General features: G+C 41.0%; 2 long non-coding RNA genes and 1 pseudogene across 6 annotated transcripts in view; 2 read left to right on the top strand and 1 right to left on the bottom strand.

The window, feature by feature from the left end:
- LOC125964545 (uncharacterized) overlaps positions 1 to 16,909 on the top strand; it is a 116,561-nt gene that overhangs the window by 77,238 nt on the left and 22,414 nt on the right. The window lies entirely within an intron of this gene.
- LOC125964547 (uncharacterized) lies at positions 503 to 15,972 on the top strand. The gene is made up of 3 exons (XR_007477664.1): positions 503 to 624; positions 9,700 to 10,161; positions 15,831 to 15,972. It is a non-coding gene; the product is annotated as an uncharacterized LOC125964547 (long non-coding RNA).
- LOC101271540 (calmodulin-A-like) lies at positions 14,313 to 15,431 on the bottom strand (annotated as a pseudogene).

The raw sequence follows: 16,909 nt of genomic DNA, 5'->3' as shown, positions 1-16,909 counted from the left end.
ACTATGAATGTGTTACTGTCGATTTCCCCTTTTATGGCTGTTAGTATTTGCCTTATGTATTGAGGTGCTCCTATGTTGGGTGCATACATATTTACAATTGTTATATCGTCTTCTTGGATTGATCCCTTGATCATTATGTAGTGTCCTTCTTTGTCTCTTCTAATAGTCTTTATTTTAAAGTCTATTTTGTCTGATATGAGAATTGCTACTCCAGCTTTCTTTTGCTTTCCATTTGCATGGAATATCTTTTTCCATCCCCTTACTTTCAGTCTGTATGTGTCTCTAGGTCTGAAGTGCATCTCTTGTAGACAGCATATATAAGGGTCTTGTTTTTGTATCCATTCAGCCTATCTGTGTCTTTTGGTGGGAGCATTTAGTCTGTTTACATTTAAGGTAATTATCGATATGTATGTTCCTATTCCCATTTTCCAAATTGTTTTGGGTTCGTTTTTATAGGTCTTTTCCTTCTCTTGTGTTTCTTGTCTAGAGAAGTTCCTTTAGCATTTGTTGTAAAGCTGGTTTGGTGGTGCTGAACTCTCTCAGCTTTTGCTTGTCTGTAAAGGTTTTAATTTCTCCATCAAATCTGAATGAGATCCTTGCTGGGTAAAGTAATCTTGGTTGCAGGTTTTTCTCCTTCACCACTTTCAGTATGTCCTGCCATTCCCTTCTGGCTTGCAGGGTTTCTGCTGAGAGATCAGCTGTTAACCTTATGGGGATTCCCTTGTGTGTTATTTGTTGTTTTTCCCTTGCTGCTTTTAATATGCTTTTTTTGTATTTAATTTTTGACAGTTTGATTAATATGTGTCTTGGCATGTTTCTCCTTGGATTTATCCTGTATGGGACTCTCTGTGCTTCCTGGACTTGATTAACTATTTCCTTTCCCATATTAGGGAAGTTTTCAACTATAATCTCTTCAAATATTTTCTCAGTCCCTTTCTTTTTCTCTTCTTCTTATGGAACCCCTATAATTAGAATGTTGGTGCGTTTAATGTTGTCCCAGAGGTCTCTGAGACTGTCCTCAGCTCTTTTCATTCTTTTTTCTTTATTCTGCTCTGCAGTAGTTATTTCCACTATTTTATCTTCCAGGTCACTTATCCGTTCTTCTGCCTCAGGTATTCTGTTATTGATCCCATCTAGAGTACTTTTAATTTTGTTTATTGTGTTGTTTATCATTGCTTCTTTCATCTTTACTTCTTCTAGGTCCTTGTTAAATGTTTCTTGCATTTTGTCTCTTCTATTTCCAAGATTTTGGATCATCCTGACTATCATTATTCTGAATTCTTTTTCAGGTAGACTGCCTATTTCCTCTTCATTTGTTAGGTCTGATGCATTTTTATCTTGCTCCTTCATCTGCTGTGTGTTTTCTGTCTTCTCATTTTGCTTATCTTACTGTGTTTGGGGTCTCCTTTTTGCAGGCTGCAGGTTCGTAGTTCCCGTTGTTTTTGATGTCTGTCTCCAGTGGCTAAGGTTGGTTCAGTGGGTTGTGTAGGCTTCCTGGTGGAGGGGACTAGTGCCTGTGTTGTGGTGGATGAGGGTGGATCTTGTCTCTCTAGTTGGCAGGTCCACGTCTGGTGTTGTGTTTTGGGGTGCCTGTGGAGTTATTATGATTTTAGGCAGCCTCTCTGCTAATGGGTGGGGTTGTGTTCCTGTTTTGCTAGTTGTTTGGCATAGGTTTTCCAGCACTGTAGCTTGCTGGTTGTTGAGTGAAGCTGGGTGCTGGTGTTGAGATGGAGATCTCTGGGAGATTTTCACCATTTGTTATTATGTGTAGCTGGGAGGTCTCTTGTGGACCAGTGTCCTGAAGTTGGCTCTCCCACCTCAGAGGCACAGCAGTGACTCCTGGCTGCAGCAACAAGAGACTCCACACGGCTCAGAATAAAAGGGAGAAAAAGTAGAGAGAAAGAGTTAGTAGAAGTAGATAGAAAGAAAGAAAGAAAGAAAGAAAGAAAGAAAGAAAGAAAGACGGTAAAGTATAATAAAGTTATTAAAATTATTTATTAAGAAAAAAATTTTTTTAAAAAATGGACAGATGGAACCCTAGGACAAATGGTGGAAGCAAAGCTATACAGACAAAATCTCACACAGGAGCATACACATACACACTCACAAAAAGAGGAAAAGGGTAAAAATATCATAAATCTTGCTCTCGAAGTCCACCTCCTCAATTTGGGATGATTAATTGTCTATTCATGTATTCCACAGATGCAGGGTACATCAAGTTGATTTTGGAGCTTTAATCCGCTGTTTCTGAGGCTGCTGGTAGAGATTTCCCTTTCTCTTCTTTGTTCTCACAGCTCAGAGGGACTCAGCTTTGGATTTGTCCCCGCCTCTGCGTGTAGGTCGCCAGAGGGCGTCTGTTTTTTGCTCAGACAGGACGGGGTTAAAGGAGCCGCTGATTCGGGGGCTCTGGCTCACTCAGACCGGGGGGAGGGAGGGGCGCGGAGAGCGGGGTGAGCCTGCGGCGGCAGAGGCCAGCGTGACATTGCACCAGCCTGAGGCCTGCCGTGCGTTCTCCCGGAGGAGTTGTCCGTGGATCCTGGGAATCTGGCAATGGCGGGCTGCACAGGCTCCCCGGAAGAGGGGTGTGGATAGTGACCTGTGCTCGCACAGAGGCCCCTTGGTGGCGGCAGCAGCAGCCTTAGCATCTCCCGCCCGTCTCTGGGGTCCGCGTTTTTAGCCGCGGCTCGCACCCGTCTCTGGAGTTCCTTTAAGCAGCGCTCTTAAACCCCTCTCCTCGCACACCAGGAAACAAAGAGGGAAGAAAAAGTCTCTTGCCTCTTCGGCAGCTCCAGAGCTTTTCCCGGACTCCCTCCCGGCTAGCCGTGGTGCACTAACCCCTTCAGGCTGTGTTCACGGAGCCAACCCCAGTGCTCTCCCTGCACTCCAACCAAAGCCCGAGCCTCAGCTCGCAGCCCCGCCCTCCCCGGCGGGTGAGCAGACAAGCCTCTCGGGCTGGTGAGTGCCGGTCGGCACCGATCCTCTGTGCAGGAATCTCCCCGCTTTGCTCTCCGCACCTCTGTTGCTGTGCTCACCCCCGCGGCTCCGAAGCTCCCCCCTCCGCCTCCAGCAGTCTCCGCCTGCGAAGGGGCTTCCTAGTGTGTGGAAACCTTTCCTCGTTCACAGCTCCCTCCCACTGGTGCAGGTCCCGTCCCTATTCTTATGTCTCTGTTTTTTCTTTTTTTCTTTTGCCCTACCCAGGTACGTGGGGAGTTTCTTGCCTTTTGGGAGGTCTGAGGTCTTCTGCCAGCATTCAGTAGGTGTTCTGTAGGAGTTGCTCCACGTGTAGATGGATTTCTGGTATATCTGTGGGGAGGAAGGTGATCTCTGCGTCTTACTCTTCCACCATCTTCCCCTCCGCCCTACATGACTCTTTCTGAATTATGATTTTCTCAGGGTATATGCCCAGTAGGGGGATTGCTGGGTCAAATGGTAGTTCTATTTTTAGTTTTTTAAGAAACCTCCATACTATTCTCCATAGTGGCTGTATCAGTTTACATCCCACCAACAGTGCAAAGAGGGTTCCCTTTTCCCCACATCCTCTCCAGCATTTATTGTTTGTAGATTTTTTGATGATGGCCATTCTGACCAGTGTGAGGTAATACCTTATTGTAGCTTTCATTTGCATTTCTATAATGATTAGTGATGTTGAGCATCCTTTCATGTGTTTGTTGGCTCTGTATATCTTCTTTGGACAAATGTCTATTTAGGTCTTCTGCCCATTTTGGATTGGGTTTTTTGTTTTTTTGACATTGAGCTGCATGAGCTGCTTGTATATTTTGGAGATTAATCATTTGTCAGTTGCTTCATTTGCAAATATTTTCTCCCATTCTGAGGATTGTCTTTTCATCTTGTTTATGGTTTCCTTTTCTGTGCAAAAGCTTTTAAGTTTCATTAGGTCCCATTTGTTAATTTCTGGGTTTTTTTCCATTTCTCTAGGAGGTGGGTCAAAAAGGATCTTGCTGTGATATATGTCATAGAGTGTTCTATGTTTTCCTCTAAGAGTTTGATAGTTTCTGGCTTTACATTTAGGTCTTTAATCCATTTTGAGTTTTTTTTTTTTTTTGTGCATGGTGTAAGGGAGTGTCCTAATTTCATTCTTTTACATTAGCTGTCCACTTTTCCCAGCACCACTTATTGAAGAGGCTGTCTTTTCTCCATTATATAGTCTTGCCTCTTTATCAATGACAAGGTGACCATACGTGCATGGGTTTATCTCTGGGCTTTCTATCATGTTCCATTGATCTATATTTCTGTGCCAGTACCATACTGTATTGATTACTGTAGCTTTGTAGTATAGTCTGAAGTCAGGGAGCCTGATTCCTCCAGCTCCATTTTTCTTTCTCAAGATTGCTTTGGCTATTCGGGGTCCTTTGTGTTTCCGTACAAATTGTGAAATTTTTTGTCCTAGTTCTGTGAAAAATGCCTTAGTTTGATAGGGATTGCATTGAATCTGTAGATTGCTTTGGGTAGTAGAGTCATTTTCACAAAGTTCATTCTTCCAATCCAAGAACATGGTATATCTCTCCATCTGTTTGTATCATCTTTAATTTCTCTCATCAGTGTCTTATAGTTTTCTGCATACAGGTCTTTTGTCTCCTTAGGTAGGTTTATTCCTAGATATTTTATTCTTTTTGTTGCAGTGATAAATGGGAGTGTTTCCTTAATTTCTCTTTCAGATTTTTCATCATTAGTGTATAGGAATGCAAGAGATTTCTGTGCATTAATTTTGTGTCCTCTACTTTACCAAATTCATTGATTAGCTCTAGTAGTTTTCTGGTAGCCTCTTTAGGATTCTCTATGTATAGTATCGTGTTATCTACAAACAGTGACAACTTTACATCTTCTTTTCCAATTTGGATTCCTGTTATTTCTTTTTCTTCTCTGATTGCTCTGCCTAAAACTTCCAAAACTATGTTGAATAATATTGGTAAGAGTGGGCAACCTTGTCTTGTTCCTGATGTTAGTGGAAATGGTTTCATTTTTTCACCATTGAGAACAATGTTGGCTATGGGTTTGCCATATATGGCCTTTATTATGTTGAGGAAAGTTCCCTCTATGCTTTCTTTCTGGAGGGTTTTTATCATAAATGGGTGTTGAATTTTGTTGAAAGCTTTTTCTGCATCTATTGAGATGATCATATGTTTTTTATCCTTCAGTTTTTTAATATGGTTTATCACATTGATTGATTTGCATATATTGAAGAATCCTTGCATTCCCGGGATAAATCCCAGTTGATCATGTTGTATGATAGTTTTAATGTGCTGTTGGAGTCTTTTTCCTAGTATTATTTTTTTTTTATTTTTTTATTTTTTTTTTTTAACATCTTTATTGGAGTATAATTGCTTTACAATGGTATGTTAGTTTCAGCTTCACAACAAAATGAATCAGTTATATATACACATATATTCCCATATCTCTTCCCGCTTGCGTCTCCCTCCCTCCCACCCTCCCTATCCCCCCCCTCCAGGCGGTCACAAAGCACCGAGCTGATCTCCCTGTGCTATGCGGCTGCTTCCCACTAGCTAACTGCCTTACGTTTGGTAGTGTATATATGTCCATGCCTCTTTATCGCTTTGTCACAGTTTACCCTTCCCCCTCCCCATAGCCTCAAGTCCATTCTCTAGTAAGTCTGTGTCTTTATTCCTGTTTCACCCCTAGGTTTTTCATGACATTTTTTTTTCTTAAATTCCATATATATGTGTTAGCATACGGTATTTGTCTCTCTCTTTCTGACTTACTTCACTCTGTATGACAGACTCTAGGTCTATCCACCTCATTACAAATAGCTCAATTTCGTCTCTTTTTATGGCTGAGTAATATTCCATTGTATATATGTGCCACATCTTCTTTATCCATTCATCCGATGATGGACACTTAGGTTGTTTCCATCTCTGGGCTATTGTAAATAGAGCTGCAATGAACATTTTGGTACATGACTCTTTTTGAATTATGGTTTTCTCAGGGTATATGCCCAGTAGTGGGATTGCTGGGTCATATGGTAGTTCTATTTGTAGCTTTTTAAGGAACCTCCATACTGTTCTCCACAGTGGCTGTATCAATTTACATTCCCACCAACAGTGTAAGAGGGTTCCCTTTTCTCCACACCCTCTCCAGCATTTATTGTTTCTAGATTTTTTGATGATGGCCATTCTGACTGGTGTGAGATGATATCTCATTGTAGTTTTGATTTGCATTTCTCTCATGATTAGTGATGTTGAGCATTCTTTCATGTGTTTGTTGGCACTCTGTATATCTTCTTTGGAGAAATGTCTATTTAGGTCTTCTGCCCATTTTTGGATTGGGTTGTTTGTTCTTTTGTTATTAAGCTGCATGAGCTGCTTATAAATTTTGGAGATTAATCCTTTGTCAGTTGCTTCATTTGCAAATATTTTCTCCCATTCTGAAGGTTGTCTTTTGGTCTTCTTTATGGTTTCCTTTGCTGCGCAAAAGCTTTTAAGTTTCATTAGGTCCCATTTGTTTACTTTTGTTTTTATTTCCATTTCTCTAGGAGGTGGGTCAAAAAGGACCTTGCTGTGATTTATGTCATAGAGTGTTCTGCCTATGTTTTCCTCTAAGAGTTTGATAGTTTCTGGCCTTACATTTAGGTCTTTAATCCATTTTGAGCTTATTTTTGTGTATGGTGTTAGGGAGTGATCTAATCTCATACTTTTACATGTAGCTGTCCAGTTTTCCCAGCACCACTTATTGAATAGGCTGTCCTTTCTCCACTGTATATTTCTGCCTCCTTTGTCAAAGATAAGGTGACCATATGTGCGTGGGTTTATCTCTGGGCTTTCTATCCTGTTCCATTGATCTATCTTTCTGTTTTTGTGCCAGTACCATACCGTCTTGATAACTGTAGCTTTGTAGTATAGTCTGAAGTCTGGGAGCCTGATTCCTCCAGTTCCTTCTTTCATTCTCAAGATTGCTTTGGCTATTCGGGGTCTTTTGTGTTTCCATACAAATTGTGAAATTTTTTGTTCTAGTTCTGTGAAAAATGCCAGTGGTAGTTTGATAGGGATTGCATTGAATCTATAGATTGCTTTGGGTAGTAGAGTCATTTTCACAATGTTGATTCTTCCAATCCAAGAACATGGTATATCTCTCCATCTATTTGTATCATCTTTAATTTCTTTCATCAGTGTCTTATAATTTTCTGCATACAGATCTTTTGTCTCCTTAGGTAGGTTTATTCCTAGATATTTTATTCTTTTTGTTGCAATGGTAAATGGGAGTGTTTTCTTGATTTCACTTTCAGATTTTTCATCATTAGTATATAGGAATGCCAGAGATTTCTGTGCATTAATTTTGTATCCTGCCACTTTACCAAATTCATTGATTAGCTCTAGTAGTTTTCTGGTAGCATCTTTAGGGTTCTCTATGTATAGGATCATGTCATCTGCAAACAGTGACAGCTTTACTTCTTCTTTTCCGATTTGGATTCCTTTTATTTCCTTTTCTTCTCTGATTGCTGTGGCTAAAACTTCCAAAACTATGTTGAATAAGAGTGGTGAGAGTGGGCAACCTTGTCTTGTTCCTGATCTTAGTGGAAATGCTTTCCGTTTTTCACCATTGAGGATGATGTTTGCTGTGGGCTTGTCATATATAGCCTTTATTATGTTGAGGAAAGTTCCCTCTATGCCTACTTTCTGCAGGGTTTTTATCATAAATGGGTGTTGAATTTTGTCAAAAGCTTTCTCTGCATCTATTGAGATGATCATATGGTTTTTCTCCTTCAGTTTGTTAATATGGTTTATTACACTGATAGATTTGCGTATATTGAAGAATCCTTGCATTCCTGGAATAAACCCCACTTGATCATGGTGTATGATCCTTTTAATGTGCTGTTGGATTCTGTTTGCTAGTATTTTGTTGAGGATTTTTGCATCTATGTTCATCAGTGATATTGGCCTGTAGTTTTCTTTCTTTGTGACATCCTTGTCTGGTTTTGGTATCAAGGTGATGGTGGCCTCGTAGAAGGAGTTTGGGAGTGTTCCTCCCTCTGCTATATTTTGGAAGAGTTTGAGAAGGATAGGTGTTAGCTCTTCTCTAAATGTTTGATAGAATTCGCCTGTGAAGCCATCTGGTCCTGGGCTTTTCTTTGTTGGAAGATTTTTAATCACAGTTTCAATTTCAGTGCTTGTGATTGGTCTGTTCATATTTTCTATTTCTTCCTGATTCAGTCTTGGCAGGTTGTGCATTTCTAAGAATTTGTCTATTTCTTCCAGATTGTCCATTTTATTGGCATAGAGTTGCTTGTAGTAATCTCTCATGATCTCTTTTATTTCTGCAGTGTCAGTTGTTACCTCTCCTTTTTCATTTCTAATTCTATTGATTTGAGTCTTCTCCCTTTTTTTCTTGATGAGTCTGGCTAGTGGTTTATCTATTTTGTTTATCTTCTCAAAGAACCAGCTTTTAGTTTTATTGATCTTTGCTATTGTTTCCTTCATTTCTTTTTCATTTATTTCTGATCTGATTTTTATGATTTCTTTCCTTCTACTAGCTTTGGGGTTTTTTTGTTCTTCTTTCTCTAATTGCTTGAGGTGCAAGGTTAGGTTGTTTATTCGAGATGTTTCCTGCTTCTTAAGGTGGGCTTGTATTGCTATAAACTTCCCCCTTAGAACTGCTTTTGCTGCATCCCACAGGTTTTGGGTCGTTGTGTCTCCATTGTCATTTGTTTCTAGGTATTTTTTGATTTCCTCTTTGATTTCTTCAGTGATCACTTCATTATTAAGTAGTGTATTGTTTAGCCTCCATGTGTTTGTATTTTTTACAGATCTTTTCCTATAATTGATATCTAGTCTCATGGCGTTGTGGTCAGAAAAGATACTTGATACAATTTCAATTTTCTTAAATTTGCCAAGGCTTGATTTGTGACCCAAGATATGATCTATCCTGGAGAATGTTCCATGAGCACTTGAGAAAAATGTGTATTCTGTTGTTTTTGGATGGAATGTCCTATAAATATCAACTAACTCCATCTCGTTTAATGTATCATTTAAAGCTTGTGTTTCCTTATTTATTTTCATTTTGGATGATCTGTCCATTGGTGAAAGTGGGGTGTTAAAGTCCCCTACTATGAATGTGTTACTGTCGATTTCCCCTTTTATGGTTGTCAGTATTTGCCTTATGTATTGAGGTGCACCTATGTTGGGTGCATAAATATTTACAATTGTTATATCTTCCTCTTGGATCGATCCCTTGATCATTATGTAGTGTCCTTCTTTGTCTCTTCTAATAGTCTTTGTTTTAAAGTCTATTTTGTCTGATATGAGAATTGCTACTCCAGCTTTCGTTTGGTTTCCATTTGCATGAAATACCTTTTTCCATCCCCTTACTTTCAGTCTGTATGTGTCTCTAGGTCTGAAGTGGGTCTCTTGTAGACAGCAAATATATGGGTCTTGTTTTTGTATCCATTCAGCCAATCTGTGTCTTTTGGTGGGAGCATTTAGTCCATTTACATTTAAGGTAATTATCGATATGTGTGTTCCTATTCCCATTTTCTTAATTGTTTTGGGTTCGTTATTGTAGGTCCTTTCCTTCTTTTGTGTTTCTTGCCTAGAGAAGTTCCTTTAGCAGTTGTTGTAAAGCTGGTTTGGTGGTGCTGAACTCTCTCAGCTTTTGCTTGTCTGTAAAGGTTTTAATTTCTCCATCAAATCTGAATGAGATCCTTGCTGGGTAGAGTAATCTTGGTTGCAGGTTTTTCTCCTTCAACACTTTCAATATGTCCTGCCACTCCCTTCTGGCTTGCAGAGTTTCTGCTGAAAGATCAGCTGTTAACCTTATGGGGATTCCCTTGTGTGTTATTTGTTGTTTTTCCCTTGCTGCTTTTAATATGTTTTCTTTGTATTTAATTTTTGACAGTTTGATTAATATGTGTCTTGGCGTATTTCTCCTTGGATTTATCCTGTATGGGACTCTCTGTGCTTCCTGGACTTGATTAACTATTTCCTTTCCCATATTAGGGAAGTTTTCAACTATAATCTCTTCAAATATTTTCTCAGTCCCTTTCTTTTTCTCTTCTTCTTCTGGAACCCCTATAATTCGAATGTTGGTGCGTTTAATGTTGTCCCAGAGGTCTCTGAGACTGTCCTCAGTTCTTTTCATTCTTTTTTCTTTATTCTGCTCTGCAGTAGTTATTTCCACTATTTTATCTTCCAGGTCACTTATCCGTTCTTCTGCCTCAGTTATTCTGCTATTGATCCCATCTAGAGTACTTTTAATTTCATTTATTGTGTTGTTCATCGTTGCTTGTTTCATCTTTAGTTCTTCTAGGTCCTTGTTAACTGATTCTTGCATTTTGTCCATTCTATTGTCCATTCTATCTCCAAGATTTCAGATCAACCTTACTATCATTATTCTGAATTCTTTTTCAGGTAGACTGCCTATTTCCTCTTCATTTGTTAGGTCTGGTGGGTTTTTATCTTGCTCCTTCATCTGCGGTGTGTTTTTCTGTCTTTTCATTTTGCTTATCTTACTGTGTTTGGGGGTCTCCTTTTTTGCAGGCTGAAGGTTCGTAGTTCCTGTTGTTTTTTGTGTCTGTCCCCAGTGGCTAAGGTTGGTTCGGTGGGTTGTGTAGGCTTCCTGGTGGAGGGTACTAGTGCCTGTGTTCTGGTGGATGAGGCTGGATCTTGTCTTTCTGGTGGGCAGGTCCACGTCTGGTGGTGTGTTTTGGGGTGTCTGTAGACTTATTATGATTTTGGGCAGCCTCTCTGCTAATGGGTGGGGTTGTGTTCCTGTCTTGCTAGTTGTTTGGCATAGGCTGTCCAGCACTGTAGCTTGCTGGTCGTTGAGTGATGCTGGGTGCTGGCGTTGAGATGGAGATCTCTCGGAGATTTTTGCTGTTTGATATTATGTGCAGCTGGGAGGCCTCTTGTGGACCAGTGTCCTGAAGTTGGCTCTCCCACCTCAGAGGCACAGCACTGACTCCTGGCTGCAGCACCAAGAGCCTTTCATCCACAGGGCTCCTTAATTTGGGATGATTCGTTGTCTATTCAGGTATTCCACAGATGCTGGGTATATCAAGTGGATTGTGGAGCTTTAATCCGCTGCTTCTGCGGCTGCTGGAAGAGATTTCCCTTTCTTTTCTTTGTTCTCACAGTTCCCAGGGGCTCAGCTTTGGATTTGGCCCCGCCTGTGCGTGTAGGTTGCCGGAGGGCGTCTGTTCTTTGCTCAGACAGGACGGGGTTAAAGGAGCCGCTGATTCGGAGGCTCTGGCTCACCCAGGCCGGGGGGTAGGGAGGGGCACGGAGTGCGGGGCGGGCCTGCAGCGGCAGAGGCCGGCGTAACGCTGCAGCCTGAGGCGCGCCGTGCGCTCTCCCGGGGGAGCCGTCCCTGGATCCCGGGACCCTGGCAGTGGCGGGAGTGTGGCTAGTGACCTGTGTTCGCACACAGGCCTCCTGGCGGCGGCAGCAGCGGCCTTAGCGTCCCATGTCCGTCTCTGGGCTCCGCACTCTTAGCCGCGGCTCGCGCCCGTCCCTGGAGCTCTCTCAAGCAGCGTTCTTAATCCCCTCTCCTCGTGCACCAGGAAACAAAGAGGGACGTAAAAGTCTCTTGCCTCTTCGGCAGGTCCAGACCCCTCCCCGGACTCTCTCCCGGCCAGCCGCGGCGCACCAACGCCCTGCAGGCTGTGTTCACGCCGCCAACCTCAGTCCTCTCCCGGCGCTCCGACAAAAGCCGGAGCCTCAGCTCCCAGCCCCGCCCACCCCGGCGGGCGAGCAGACAAGCCTCTCGGCTGGTGAGTGCCGGTCGGCCCGATCCTCTGCGCTGGAATCTGTCCGCTTTGCCCTCCGCACCCCTGTTGCTGTGCTCTCCTCCGCGGCTCCCAAGCTCCCCCACTCCGTCTCCCGAAGTCTCCACCCGCGAAGGGGCTTCCTAGTGTGTGGACACTTTTCCTCCTTCACAGCTCTCTCCCGCTGGTGCAGGACCCGTCCCTATCCTTTTGTCTCTGTTTAGTTTTTTCTTTTGCCCTAACCAGGTACGTGGGGGGTTCCTTGCCTTTTGGGAGGTCTGAGGTCTTCTGCCAGCGTTCAGTAGGTGCTCCGTAGGAGTTGTTCCACGCGTAGATGTATTTCTGGTGTATCTGTGGAGAGGAAGGTGATCTCCGCGTCTTACTCTTCCGCCATCTTCCCTAGTATTATTTTTAAAACTATCTGTATTGGAGTATAATTGCTTTACCATGGTGTGTTAGTTTCTGCTGTATAACAAAGTGACTCAGCTGTATGTATACATATATCCCCATATCTCCTCCCTCTTTCGTCTCCCTCCCACCCTCCCTATCCCACCCCTCTAGTTGGACACAAAGCACCAAGCTGATCTCCCTGTGCTATGCAGCTGCTTCTCAGTGGCTATCTTCTCTTACACTTGGTAGTGTATATATGTCCATGCCACTGTCTCACTTCATCCCATGCTTGCTAGTATTTTGTTGAGGATTTTTGCATCTATGTTCATCAGTGATATTCGCCTGTAGTTTTCTTTCTTTGTGACATCTGTGTCTGGTTTTGGTATCAGGGTGATGGTGGTTTCGTTGAATGAGTTTGGGATTGTTCCTCATTCTGCTATATTTTGGAAGTGTTTGAGAAGGATATGTGTTAGCTCTTCTCTAAATGTTTGATAGAATTCGCCTGTGAAGCCATTTGGTCCTGGGCTTTTGTTTGTTGGAAGATTTTTAATTACAGTTTCAATTTCAGTGCTTGTGATTGGTCTGTTTATATTTTCTATTTCTTCCTGGTTCAGTCTCGGAAGGTTGTGCTTTTCTAAGAATTGTTCCATTTCTTCCAGGTTGTCCATTTTATTGGCATATAGTTGATCCTCTCATGATCATTTGTATTTCTGCAGTGTCAGTTGTTACTCCTCTTTTTGCATTTCTAATTCTATTGATTTGAGTCTCCTCCCTTTTGTTCTTGATGACTCTGGCTAATGGTTTATCAAAACTGTTTATCTTCTCAAAGAACCAGCTTTTAGTTTTATTGATCTTTGCTATTGTGTCATTCATTTCTTTTTCATTTATTTCTGATCTGATCTTTATGATTTCTTTCCTACTGTTAACTTTGGGGTTTTTTGTTCTTCTTTCTCTAATTGCTTTAGGTGTAAGGTTAGGTGGTTTGTTTGAGATTTTTCATGTTTCTTGAAGTAGGATTGTATTGCTATAAGCTTCCCTCTTAGAACTGCTTTTGTTGCATCCCATAGGTTTTGGGTCATCGTGTTTTCATTATCATTTGTTTCTAGGTATTTTTTGATTTCTTCAGTGATCTCTTGGTTATTTAGTAGTGCATTGTCTAGCCTCCATGTGTTTGTATCTTTTACAGTTTTTTCCCTGTAATCAATATCCAGTCTCATAGCATTGTGGTCGGAAAAGATACTTGATACAATTTCAATTTTCTTAAATTTACCAAGGCTTGATATGATCTATCCTGGAGAATGCTCCATAGACACTTAAGAGCAAAGTGTATTCTATTGTTTTTGGATGGAATGTCCTATATAAATATCAATTAAGCCCATCTTGTTTAATATGTCATTTAAAGCTCGTGTTTCCTTACTTATTTTCACTTTGAATGATCTTTCCATTGGTGAAAGTGGGGTGTTAAAGTTCCCTACTATTATTGTGTTACTGTTGATTTCCCCTTTGATGGCTCTTAGCATTTGCCTTATGTATTGAGGTGCTCCTATGTTGGGTGCATAAATATTTGCAATTGTTTTATCTTCTTCTTGGATTGATTCCTTGATCATTATGTAGTGTCTTTCTTTGTCTCTTCTAATAGTCTTTATTTTAAAGTCTATTTTGTCTGATATGAGAATTGTGACTCCAGTTCTCTTTCTTTTTTTTTTTTTTGTTAGGTAAATTGTAATTTTTATTGGAAAACAAATATACATCTTGGAGTCAATTTGAGGCAAATTGTGCCATAAGCAGATTTTCTTTAAGTGGCTAAAACAACAAGCAAGTAACAATAAAAGAAATTGTTTCTGGTAAAGGACCAGCAGTACAAAAAGATAGTGTATGAGTCCTGGATAAAACACCAATTTTGCAATAGTGCTACTTTTAAGTACATACTGTTGACTGTTCATAGTCCACACAGAGTTACAACTCCACACTTCAAGAACAACATGATGACAGTTCCTAAAGAAAACAACTTAAAAAAAAAGGCATAACCCACATGTTCCCTCATTTGACAAACTCAGTCTAAGTTTAGAAGTGCAGAAGGGCTTAGATATATCGAGTAAGCCACATGCAACTTGTTACTTGTTTAATTTTTCTAAAATATAAGGTTTCAGCACAATGACAGTAAGATAAGAGAATAAAACATGGAGGAATGAAGTCCTAATACATGCATATTTTTTTTGACAGTAGGGTGAAACCTTTTACAGATAAGTTACAAACAAAGAAAAGGCAAATAAACGTTTTTGTACAAGAAATTTAACACACTCTGTACAATGTCTTCACTTTGCTGTCATCATTTGTACAAACTCTTCATAGTTTACTTGATTATCACCATCAATATCTGCTTCCCTGATCATTTCATCAACCTCTTCACCTCTTAACTTCTCTCCAAGGTTTGTCATCACATGGCGGAGCTCTGCTGCACTAATATAGATATTACCATCCTTATCAGATACATGGAATGCTTCCCTAATTTCTTCCTAACTGTCTGCATCTTTCATTTTTATTGCCATCATTGTCAGAAATTCCGGGAAGTCAATTGTGCCATTACCATCAGCATCCACTTCATTAATCATGTACTGTAAGTCTGCTTCTGTGAGATTCTACCCATGAGACCTCATTACAGTTCACAATTCCTTTGTTGTTATAGTTCCATAACCATCCTTGTCAAATAGTGAAAAAGCTTCTTTGAATTCTGTAATCTGCTCTTCAGTCAGTCACTCAGCCATGCTGCAAGCGCTACTGGTCTCCGGGACGCGACTACACAACCACTCAGCTCACTTGCTCCACTTGGACTCCAGCTTTCTTTTGATGTCCATTTGCATGGAATATCTTTTTCCATCCCCTCACTTTCAGTCTGTATGTGTCCCTAGGTCTGAAGTGGGTCTCTTGTACCCAACATATATACGGGTCTTGTTTTTGTATCCATTCAGCCAGTCTATGTCTTTTGGTTGGAGCATTTAATCCATTTACATTTAAGGTAATTATCTATATGTATGTTCCTATTACCATTTTCTTAATTGTTTTGGGTTTGTTATTGTAGGTCTTTTCCTTCTCTTGTGTTTCCTGCCTAGAGAACTCCCTGTAGCATTTGTTGTTAAGCTGGTTTGGTGGTGCTGTATTCTCTTGGTTTTTGCTTGTCTGTAAAGGTTTTAATTTCTCTGTCAAATCTGAATGAGATCCTTTCTGGGTAGAGTAATCTTGGTTGTAGGTCTTTCCCTTTCGTCACTTTAAACACATCCTGCCACTCCCTTCTGTCTTGCTGAGTTGCTACTGAAAGATCAGCTGTTAACCTTATGGGGATTCCCCTATATGTTATTTGTTGCTTTTCCCTTGCTGTATTAAATATTTTTTCTTTGTATTTAATTTTTGATAGTTTAATTAAGATGTGTCTTGTCATATTTCTCCTTGGCTTTATCTTGTATTGCACTCTCTGTGCTTCCTGGACTTGACTGACTATTCCCTTTCCCATATTAGGGAAGTTTTCAACTATAATCTCTTCAGATATTTTCTCAGTCCCTTTCTTTTCCTCTTCTTCTTCTGGGACCCCTATAATTCAAATGCTGGTGCATTTAATGTTGTCCCAGAGGTCTCTGAGAGTGTCCTCAATTCTTTTCATTCTTTTTTCTTTATTCTGCTCTGCAGTAGTTATTTCCACTATTTTATCTTCCAGGTCTCTTATCCGTTCTTCTGCCTCAGTTATTCTGCTATTGATTCCTTCTAGAGAATTTTTTATTTCATTTATTGTGTTGTTCATCATTGTTTGTTTGCTCTTTAGTTCTTCTAGGTCCTTGTTAAACGTTTCTTGTATTTTCTCTATTCTATTTCCAGGATTTTAGATCATTTTTACTATCATTATTCTGAATTCTTTTTCAGGTAGACTGCCTATTTCCTCTTCAGTTGTTTGGTCTGGTGTGTTCTTACTTTGCTCCTTCATCTGCTGTGTATTTCTCTGTCTTCTCATTTTGCTTAACTTACTGTGTTTGGGGTCTCCTTTTCACAGGCTGCAGGTTTGTTGTTCCTGTTGTTTTTGGTATCTGCCTCCAGTGGGTAAGGTTGGTTCAGTGGGTTGTTTAGGCTTCCTGGTGGAGGAGACTGGTGCCTGTGTTCTCATGGGTGAGTCTTGATATTGTCTTTCTGGTGGGCAGGACCATGTCTGGTGTGTGTTTTGGGGTCTCTGTGGCCTTATTATGATTTTAGGGAGCCTCTCTGCTAATGGGTGGGGTTGTGTTCCTGTCTTGCTAGTTGTTTGGCATGGGGTGTCCAACACTGGAGCTTGCTGGTCATTGCGTGGACTGGGTCTTAGCATTGAGACGGAGATGTCTGGGAGAGCTCTTGCCGAATGATATTATGTGGGACCAAGACGTCTCTGGTTGTCCAATGTCCTTATCTGGGCTATCCCATCTCAGAGGCTCAGGCCTGACACCTGGCCGGAGCAACAAGACCCTGTCAACCACACAGTTGATTTTGGAAGCCGAGAAATACCTCTGCAAGTTGGAGGTCCAGGAAAGCTGGTGGTGTAGTTCCAGTTCAAGACCCAAGCCTGAAGGCCTGGAGAAACATGCCGCAAGTACACTTCCAGGGCAAAAAGGCGGGTCTGTAGTATCTTTTGTTTTCCTTTGTGCTCTGTCTAGTTTCATTTGCTCATAGGTTGCTCTGGGCAGAGGCCTTGCACCGATGCTTCAGACCAGAATTCCTAGTGAGAAACGGTTCTTCTCCAAAGCTTTTTAAAATTTATTTTTAAATTTACAT

The sequence above is a fragment of the Orcinus orca genome, chromosome 5 (genome assembly GCF_937001465.1).
Source record: "Orcinus orca chromosome 5, mOrcOrc1.1, whole genome shotgun sequence".
In the NCBI taxonomy this organism is placed as follows: domain Eukaryota; kingdom Metazoa; phylum Chordata; class Mammalia; order Artiodactyla; family Delphinidae; genus Orcinus; species Orcinus orca.
The sequence above is the reverse complement of the archived record's forward strand: the minus strand, read 5'-3'. Positions and strand labels throughout refer to the sequence as shown.